Source organism: Micromys minutus, assembly GCF_963924665.1.
Source record: "Micromys minutus genome assembly, chromosome: X".
In the NCBI taxonomy this organism is placed as follows: Eukaryota; Metazoa; Chordata; class Mammalia; order Rodentia; family Muridae; genus Micromys; species Micromys minutus.
Genome location: NC_137970.1, coordinates 87,236,385 through 87,245,998, shown reverse-complemented (window position 1 = coordinate 87,245,998; position 9,614 = coordinate 87,236,385). Strand labels below are relative to the sequence as shown.

At 42.9% G+C, this 9,614-nt stretch overlaps 1 pseudogene across 1 annotated transcript; it reads left to right on the top strand.

The window, feature by feature from the left end:
- Nucleotides 1–856: 856 nt before the first annotated feature.
- LOC308415098 (testis-specific Y-encoded-like protein 1) lies at nt 857–7,476 on the top strand (annotated as a pseudogene). Its single transcript has 3 exons — nt 857–1,160; nt 6,402–6,630; nt 6,837–7,476. The product of its transcript is annotated as a testis-specific Y-encoded-like protein 1 (transcript).
- Nucleotides 7,477–9,614: the final 2,138 nt, after the last annotated feature.

The following is a 9,614-nucleotide window of genomic DNA, read 5'->3' as shown; positions in this document are numbered from 1 at the left end:
ATAAGGCAAGGGAAAGACAGATAGATACATTGGTATTTTGGTCCTCTAAGATCCTAGACTGTGCATCTGTTAATTAGATAAGCATCTCTGTTCCTCTAGCAAATCCCTGGACAGGGCCGAGAACAGACAGCGAGGTGTCTTTTGACCCTTCACCCTGGCTGATCTCCCAGGATGTTAGGGAATGTGAGCTAGTCAGGAGAAGTCAGGAAAAGTATGCTGCCTGCTTGGGTGTCAGCAATGACAGCCAGGAGGCAATCAATGCACCAGTCCTGGGTGGTACCCTGCCAGACCAATCTGTTTTGAACCCCTTTGGGATTATGGAAGACTCAGCCTGTGTCTACTCAGATTCCAGCAGCCACAACTCGGTTTATTCTCCCTGCTCACTTGGTACACACAGTGAGGTGACTTGAATCTGATGATGGTGGACCACCACCCCCCATCCACCCACAGACCACTTTGGGGTTCCGGAGACTTGGGAGTATTCCTCACAGGTTTGGGACCAAACTCTTCGGCTAGAGATAACCCTGAACATAGAAAGGGGGTGAGGTGGGATTTAGGTCGGCAGGGACATATCTGTCCAGGAAAACTAGCTGCCTTGCCCTGAGACATTGGTACAGCCCAGAAGCTGAGTAGCTTGTCCCCAACCCTGTCTTTCTGTGTTTAACACTGGGAGGTGGGGGTTGGGAGGGCTGTCTGGAAAGGTTAATGCTCCGGAGCCTCAAGGAAAACATAGGAGACTGAGAACGGTCTGGTGTACAGGGACAGGCTGGACAAGTTCCCCAAGAGCACCCAGAGGCAGGCCTGGGTCCAGATCACTGTGTAGCGAAATCTCAGTGGTGACCCTGTCCAACCTAAGATGTCTGCCAGTCATCCTTCCTGCACTGAGGACCTGGGAGGCCGGGCTCACATGTCGAGAGAACCAAAGACTGTGTCCCCTGCCCTGTCCTCTGGTCAGCTGGATGCTGCTGGCTCACTGGCATCTCCCGGTGCCAAGAAGCCCTCAGGAGCCCCGAATCCTTTCTGTGCAGCCAGGAAAAGAAATGCTCAGGAGCAGGCAAGCAGGCCTGCCTCCATGTTCAGAGATGTGCAGGGACCTGCATGCAGAAGCCTCAGAAAGATTCTGTGTGATGTCATTACTACACCGCCAAAGCCAACTGCTGGTCAGCATGGGAGCTCTCCCTCCACCCTTCGTTTGGCAAAAAAATGCCAATGGGCTGCAAAAAGCCAACAACATGGCTGACTAGGACTAAGTCTTCTTCTGCAGAGTTGGGGCTTTATGCAGGTCACTGGGGATCCCTTAGGAATGACAATGTACCTTCTTGTGTGTGTGTGCACCCACTAGTGTGTGCCTCTGCCTGGGGTAGACTGAAAGAGATGAGGCATATTTTGAAGAATTTTAAGTGACAAGAAGACAGACCAAATTCTAGAGCCAGGAGGGGAATCTTGGATGTAATTTTGGGCCGGATTCAAAGTGATAATAGAAAAACATCAAACATAAAGAATTAGGTGTTCATCTTGATGGTCAACTCAACATGATTTCATATGAACTTGGAGACACACCTCTGAGCATGACAGTAATTAATATGATTCGACGAGAGACAAGTTACCACAGTTCCCTTAATGCATGGAATGTCCCTAAAGGGGTAAACAGGGTAAACCCCCTACCTTGGGGAAGAAGGCAGGGGAAATGCCTCTTTCCCACACACTTCGAATGCCTGTCATTCATAAAATCCAGTACCATCAAAATCATGAGACTAGAGTTATCAAAATAAGTGAGGATACTTTCTCTCCTGTGAGTCATATCCTCTAAAAATATTAAAAGTATCAACACTACTCCATGACGTTACATAGAAATTTTGATAGAGTTTTACACAAAATAATTTGGGGATGGCTGCACACAGCTTTAGACACAATGCATAGAAAGCAGAGGCGGGCAGACCTCTGAGGCTAACACAAGCCTGTAGTATGTACCAGATTATGGCGCCAAGGAACAAGAGTTTGTCTCAACACAACTGATGGAGGAAAAAAGAAACAAACAATGGTAAAAGCTAGAACTGGAAGGGTACCTACACTTACATTGAAACCTGACATGTTAATGTCTATCCGTGGTTCCCCTTCCTTCTGTCCTTTAGGTGAGATCTGATTGAGCAGGGGGAAATAGGCTTTGGAATCCTAGGAAAGAACTGAACAGACCAGAGTTATCACGTTACCAGATAGTAACTGCATCTTATTGTCCCTTGTCAACAGGGACAGACGTTTGGATCTGTTTTTGAGATAATATATGGCATTCTTCAGTCTTCTTGAGAGATTTTGTTTTCCCAAGGGAAGTCAATCTGTCTGCACATATACCTCTCTTTGAACTTGATTCTGTTATGGCTTTACAATGTATGGATGCCATCAACACAATAAAGTTGTTATTAAGTGTTTCTGTACCTTCACCGAATTACTGAAGTCAAGGAGCTTGACAGATAAGCAAGCAGGTAATAGAAGAGCAGAAATCTAGGAGCCATAAAGAAAGAGAAAATGAGCACATTATAGCATTACAAAGCATGGTGGACATCAACCTATAGAAACATCGTCTATGCTAATTATTTAATTACAAAGAGAGATACAGAAAAGCTTAAGTGAGAAACAGGAAGAGTTGGCAAGATAACATTTAACCCTTTACGATCAGAATACACTTAACATAACAAGCTCGTCTCTTTTTTCTCCCACAGTGATAGGGACTGAGGTTAAGGCTTCACAAAATTCTAGAATACTTTTCTTTTCAAAAATATTCAAAGCTCGGTTCATAGTAAGACATTTCCACCGACTGGGTACTTCGGCATATGCCTGTTTATAGTTTTTAGGCAGAGGCAGACAGATTGCAGTTTTGAATCCAGCCTGGCTGACACAGTGAGCTATAGGTTAACCTGGGCTACAAATTCAAATCATATATTAAAAAAAACCAAAATAGTGAAAGTTAGTAGTGTGCTTGTCCTGAATGGAGGAAACCCTGGATTTAATCCTGAACACCACACAAAACCTGAGTGTGGAAAGTCACATCAAGTTTAACTATATAGCAGGTCTGAAGCTATCCAGAACCATAGGAGACCAATCTTCAATAAACAGAACCAAAAGCAAACAATAACATCAATCGAAAAATATCATCCAGCTATGGTGGTATCTCTCTGTAAACCAGTGTTCAAGATGCAGAGGAAGAATCACAGTAAATTTGAGGCTAGCCTTGTCTACAACAGTGATGTAGAATACAGCCTGGGCTACATAGCAAGACCTTATCTCAAAACATGAGAGACAACAGGATGTGGTGACAGACTCCAATTTTTTCTCCATTATAATGGAATAAAAATCTCCGAAGGCATCCCATCTCTCCGAATGCAGTTACCTTGATGTCAGCACTGAAGTTGTTGATCCTTTGCCAGACTGAGTTTTCCAGATGGAAGTTGGCCCGACTCTGGAAGAACAGACAGCACGGTTAACGACTGAGGCATCTCTCCAGCACCAAAATTTAAACAGGGTAGAAGTAAGCTTCCTATTCTGGTTTAATAATGTAAACGAACGTGAATCCTCAAAATCTGTCTCTATACTGATATTCTCAATTTGTGTTCTTCCAAATTCTCCCAACTACACTCTGCAGGCTTTAGGTATTCACTGTCCATTAGGAACAAGTCTGGCAACTTGCTAAACATTCTTTAAAACACACAGAATGTGCTATTGTTATGAGAGGGATACAGAAGTGGATTTTTGAGAACAGCATTGAGTAGTTGGTTCTCTTGCACCTTTCCATGTGCTCTGTGGATCAAATTCAGTTCAGCAGGCTTGGGAAGAAATGTTTTACCCCCTGAGCCTCCCTTCAGGGTCATGAATCTTTTGCTAAATGCCTTCAGAACTTCCCTTTAAGTATAAACCAAGGAATTGCTGAACAGAACATAACCCCCCTCAAAGCTTTTAGTGCTGCTGACTCATAGACACTGTCATTGTCCTCCATGGAGGTCACCTTCAGCTGAAGTTCACCAAGTAGAGCAGTGCAGTCTGGGACAGTCTAGCCCATGCAGTACCAAGGAAGATTCAGCAAAGCACTTTTGTCATGAAGCCACTAAGACAAAGGGGAAGTTTTTTGTTGTTGGTTTGTTAAATCCAATTGCTGGGATTTCATAGGTGCCCCAAGCACAGCCAAACATGGACTTTCTGTAAAGGATATTGTTATTTTTTATCACAGTCAGATCATCCCATTATCATCCTCAAATCACAACTTTATAAACATACCTTAGCTTTTTAAAAATCAAATTTCCTCTAGTTTTTTTCTTTTTTTGCAGGTGTGTGGTTGTGGTTTTGTGTGTGTGTGTGTGTGTGTGTGTGTGTGTGTGTGTGTGTTTTATGAGACCAGGTTCCTCTGTACCTATGGCTGTTCTCTAGGCCAGGCTGGCCTTGAACCCAGATCTCCTGTCTCTGCCTCATAAGAGCTGGGCCTAAATGTGTGTGCCACCTTGCACAGCTGTTTACTCATGTTTTAAGGCTGTGTCATTCAAAGCTGAAATTTGTTGCTAGACCCAAAATGAGCTCCTGTCTCAAAAACAAAACAAAATAGCCAGGTCTATTGGCCCACACTCCTAATCCCTGTGATTAGTTTAATGCAGGAGGATTGCCTTTCAAAGCCTGCTTGGTTTACAGACTGAGACCCTTGCTCAAACAAAATCAAAATGAAGAATAAAATAGAGTATGGACTCAATGGATGGCTAGTCTATCTAATTGTGAACTACACTCCAGTTTTTTACAAAAATGGTGGAATTAGACAGGTGTGCATTTCCTCATAGCAAGCACAACAGTCAGTAGTGCCACACCCAAGCTGGTACAGCTTCAAGGAAGACAGAAAGATCTGGTGTTCTTGTTCTGTGTACATCTGTGTCACACATGCTAGCACTCACACACACACACACACACATAGTGGAATAATTCAATAAGAATATCTTTGCGGTAAAATAGTCTACCTCTTTCATAATTATGGGAAACAGCGCTTTTTCAATGATGTGCAAAGTCAAATTCAATGTGTTAAATGTCTTTGTCTGTGGTGCTGATGACTGAGACTGAGTCCATACTTATCACTGAGCTCTATTCCCAACTCTCCCTTCCAAATATTTCTAAACACATTTCAGCCAAACTCAAATTGCTCCATAACATTTTGGCCTGTTCCCTGGTTTAAAACTTATTTTTCTTTTTTATTTTAAAACAAGATTCATTTATTATGTATATTGTTCTGCCTGCATGTATGCCTGCACAACAGAAGAGGGCAGCAGATCCGGTTAGTTATATTTTCTTTAAAAAAATTAAGAGCATTGAAAATTCATACATCAGAGTCTGTGGGAAGCCACAACATTCGCCATTACAAGATGGCACCCAGCCCGAAGGGAAGGTGGCCAGTTTTGAGATAAACAACCCAAGTGCACATGCACGCCTGCCTGTTTTGCTGACTCATGCTGACAACAAGTATGCTAATTAGGGCACACAGAATGCACCAATCAGGAGTCGACAAAGTCCTCCTAAGCATATATAAGGAGGGCTGGTTTCTGGGCTCTGGGTCTTTCACCACTGCAATCAAACCTGCAATAAATGCCTGTAGAAGGATTCTGTTGTGGCGCGTCTTTCTTGCAGGCGATAAAGGCGATCGCTATAAGAGTCAATTAACCTGTACCCTTAAATGCTCTCTGAGTCTGAATCACCAACCAAAGAGCAAGCACAGGCTTGACTTGGCACCCTGCACACATGTAGCAGATGAGGTGTTAAGTCTTCATGGGGTTCCCTCAACAACTAAAACAAAGGCTCTCTATGAGTTTTTGGCATGCCTATCTATCTTTGGATCATGCACCCCTAAAATAAAAAAGTCTTATCTGGTCTCAGTGGGAGTGGATGCCCCCAGTCCTGCCATGATCTGACCCCCGCACACACACACACACACACACACACACACACACACACACACACACACAAACACATACACACTCACTCACTGAAGAGCCAGGCAGCAAAACAGGGTTCCAACTAGAGATCCAGCTGTTTTGGACACCTTTGGGATTATGGCAGACTCAGGCCGTGTCTACTCAGATTCACCAGGAGCCACATCTCGTCCTAGGCTCCTTGTCCACTTGGTACACACAGTGAGGTGACTTGAATCTGATGATGTTGGATCACCACCCCCCACGGTCCCCCAGACGACTGTCAGGTTCCAGAGACTTGGGAGTGTTCCTCACAGGTCTGGGTCCCTACTCTCCAGTTAGAGATGACTCTGAACATATAAAGGTGGTGAGAGTGAGTAAAATGATGTCTGAGCAACTGGACCTTTCATGAGAGGCCCGGAGCAGGACAAGGGACCTTTGTCCCTGACAGCCACGCCCTCTGTGATGCAGACACTGCCATTGCAACCTCAGGCCAGTGTCTTCTGCTAGGAGATAATGTGGTAAAAGGTGAGGGCCTCGCGGGGTTCCTGGGGAGCCCAGAGCCTTGGAGTGTCTCAGGCCTTGACCTTCAGATGCGGGTGATCACAGCTAGTCAGGGAGAGACTCTTTCTGTTTTCAAGGGCCTCGTGCCAGCGGCTTTAATGATACCTAAAGATGCGGAGAAGGCCCTAGAAACTCGGTGAGTAGAAGCCAAGGCCCACCACATGAGGATTGAACAGGACACCATCGTGGTAGCATCAGAAGAGAAGTCAGAAGTGGCAATGCACAGGAGTGAGGAGATAATGAAGGTGGAGCTGAAGCCTGCGGTGTAGAACTGGAGATGTAGGAGGCTAGTGGAGGAGTGAGAGAGTCGCAGGAGAAGGCAGGGCCTTGGCACGTAAGCAGAGATCTTCACACGAACCTGCTGGAGGACATCCAGGTAGAACTGGACACTGTGAATGCTCAGGTTGACAGGGACTTCCAACATCTGCAGCAGTAGTTTGGGCAGATGCCGCGAAACTTTCTGGAATGAAGAAACTACATCATTCAGAATATCCCAGACTTCTGAATGACTGCCTTCAGGAACCACCCACAGTTATCCGCCATGATTAGGGGTCAGGATGCAGAGATGTTAAGGTCCATAACCAATCTGGAGGTGAAGGAACTGAGACATCCGAAGACAGGCTACAAATTCAAGTACTTTTTTGAAAGAAACCCCTACTTCAGAAACAAGCTGATTGTCAAGGAATATGAAGTGAGATCATCTGGTCCAGTGGTGTCTCTTTCCACTCCAATCATATGACAGAGAAGGTATGAGCCCCAGTCCTTTATTCGCAGAAACCAAGACCTTATCTGCAGATTCTTCACCTTGTTCTCATACCACAGCCTTCCAGAATCTGACAGAATCCATGAGATTATCAAAGAATACCTGTAGCTAAACCCATTGCAATATTACTGGTCTATTGAAGGAATTCATAGACCCCGAAGTCGCACAATAAGGGAGCCAGTAGAGATTCCCAGGCCTTTTGGTTTCCTGTCAGGTTAACTTTTACCTGTGAAAATGCAACTGAACGGGTCCCTAATCACCTGCACTTCAAAAGATGCAGCGGGTATACAGTGTGTTGTTTCTTTGCTCCTGACTTTTCTGTATCTTCTGTCTGAATAGTTTCTCCCCCTCGAAATTAAGACTGTGGACCTGCTTCTGCTTTCACATGGCCCCCATGCTGTTCTGCATTCGTATCTGCAGGTTCATGGACAGGGCTTGTATCCTTTCTAAGCGAAACAATGAAATTGTACACTAAACTGTGAATCCTGTTTTAAGTGTTACCCACTTACTGCCACCTATATGCCTTTATCTGTTTACCTGTTCAGCATGTGGCAGTGTGGGCACAAAGATTTGGCAGTTGGCTGGGCCTAAGGTTATTGCAGGAGTGGGCCAACTTCTGTGTGATTTTGTGACATTTTCTAGGCTATATCACATTTTGTTTACCAGTACTCCTCACCCACACACTCCCACCTTTCTCCTGTTACTAGAGAAGAGTAGCTCAGAAACATCTGTAACATTAGGAGTTGTAGTTCACTGAGCATTTCTGGAGAAGATGCTTTGTAAGAGGCCACAGAATTCTGCCTTGTCTCTCTCTTACCCACTCCTCAACCTGGTTAGCAAGCCCTACAAAGCTTATAGGGCGATGGAACTAGACACACACTTCCTAACTGTTTATGAAAGAAAGAAAAAGATTGTGATGGGTACTTTAAGTAGGGAAAGTGAGCTGAAAAGGTGTAGAACCAAAATAAGTCAGATAAGATTGGTCTGAGGATGAAGACAGGATGTGTGCTTTCACAGTTTGTTCAAAGTAGATGGGAAGAGAATTTCTCAGGAAAATACTTTTTCTGAATGTTGAATGTCTCCTAGACAATTCTGTTTAAAGAAATATAGCCAGTTTTTGGTTTTTATCCTCTCTGTGTGTGATCTGATGTCAGTTAAAATGCAATATTGTACTCATATTTTACCAATATACAGTAAAATGTGACTTGTTTCTATTATGGAGATATTTATCACTTCTGTTTGCATTCATTTGAAATTATTTGGAAGAATATTCTTTACAATACTGAAACCTAAGTGAATATTCGTATCAGTTTACAATATTAATCCAAATTCTTAGAATGTTTTGATAATTTGGTCTTTAGTAAATGTGTCTATAAAATTATTGTCTTTTTGGGAAAATGAATATGTGACTGGACTGCCTTGATAGACTCTTCTTAAACTGCACATAGTTGTAAAACTTCTTTGTCAGATTAGCATTGCATTATGAATATATTTGTTGCTATTTTTATGCATGATGGTAAATAAAAGCACGGGACCCTGTTGGATAGCTTTTTTCCACACCTTGGCCATAAAACTGCCTCAATGGGTTTGTATAATTAACAAGACTGTTGAATTATCAGATTTTGAAAGTGAACGTAATAAACATTATCCCAGAGGTATCAAGAGAACACAGAAATGATTCTACTGCTCAAAGTGTTATTGTTGCTGTTTGAGTTTTGCTGCTTTAAAAGTTTGACAGTTACAACTGTTTACTGAGATTTGAGACCTTTCCACACAACTTGTGCAGTACTCCCGTATCTTCACTCTTCAGTCTTACAATTTGCCTCCACAGATGATATTTTCATGTATTATTGAAATGTGCATTTCATAAGCAGACACGAATAAAGTACTTACCAGTTAATATACCATTTCAGACCCTTTCATCTGTGAAAATATTAACTTTATTATTATCTAACATTTGGGAGATATTTCAAACCTTTTATCATAACTTCTCTGCCTTGTATTATTTCTGTTCCCTAGTGTGAGATAACCTTTCTATGGACTCCTGTTTCTGAAAAATATAGTAATTACTCACTGTGCTGAATTACACACTTTTTTTAAAGGCCTTCTGCAAGGTCTTGAGAAGGAAAATGGATAAATTCCATTCTTTTTCATACCTGATATGCAAATAATTTCATGATACAGTAGGTAAAGAATGATACTATTTCACATTTTTACTTTTATTTTCCTCAGAATTTAGAACCCTTACGAAATAGAGCTAAGTGTATTTAGTTATTCTTGCATCTACAGTGCATTGCACATAGTTGCCAGCAATTTATAGATTGACAAAATGAACCACACAGATGGCAGAGGTAAGT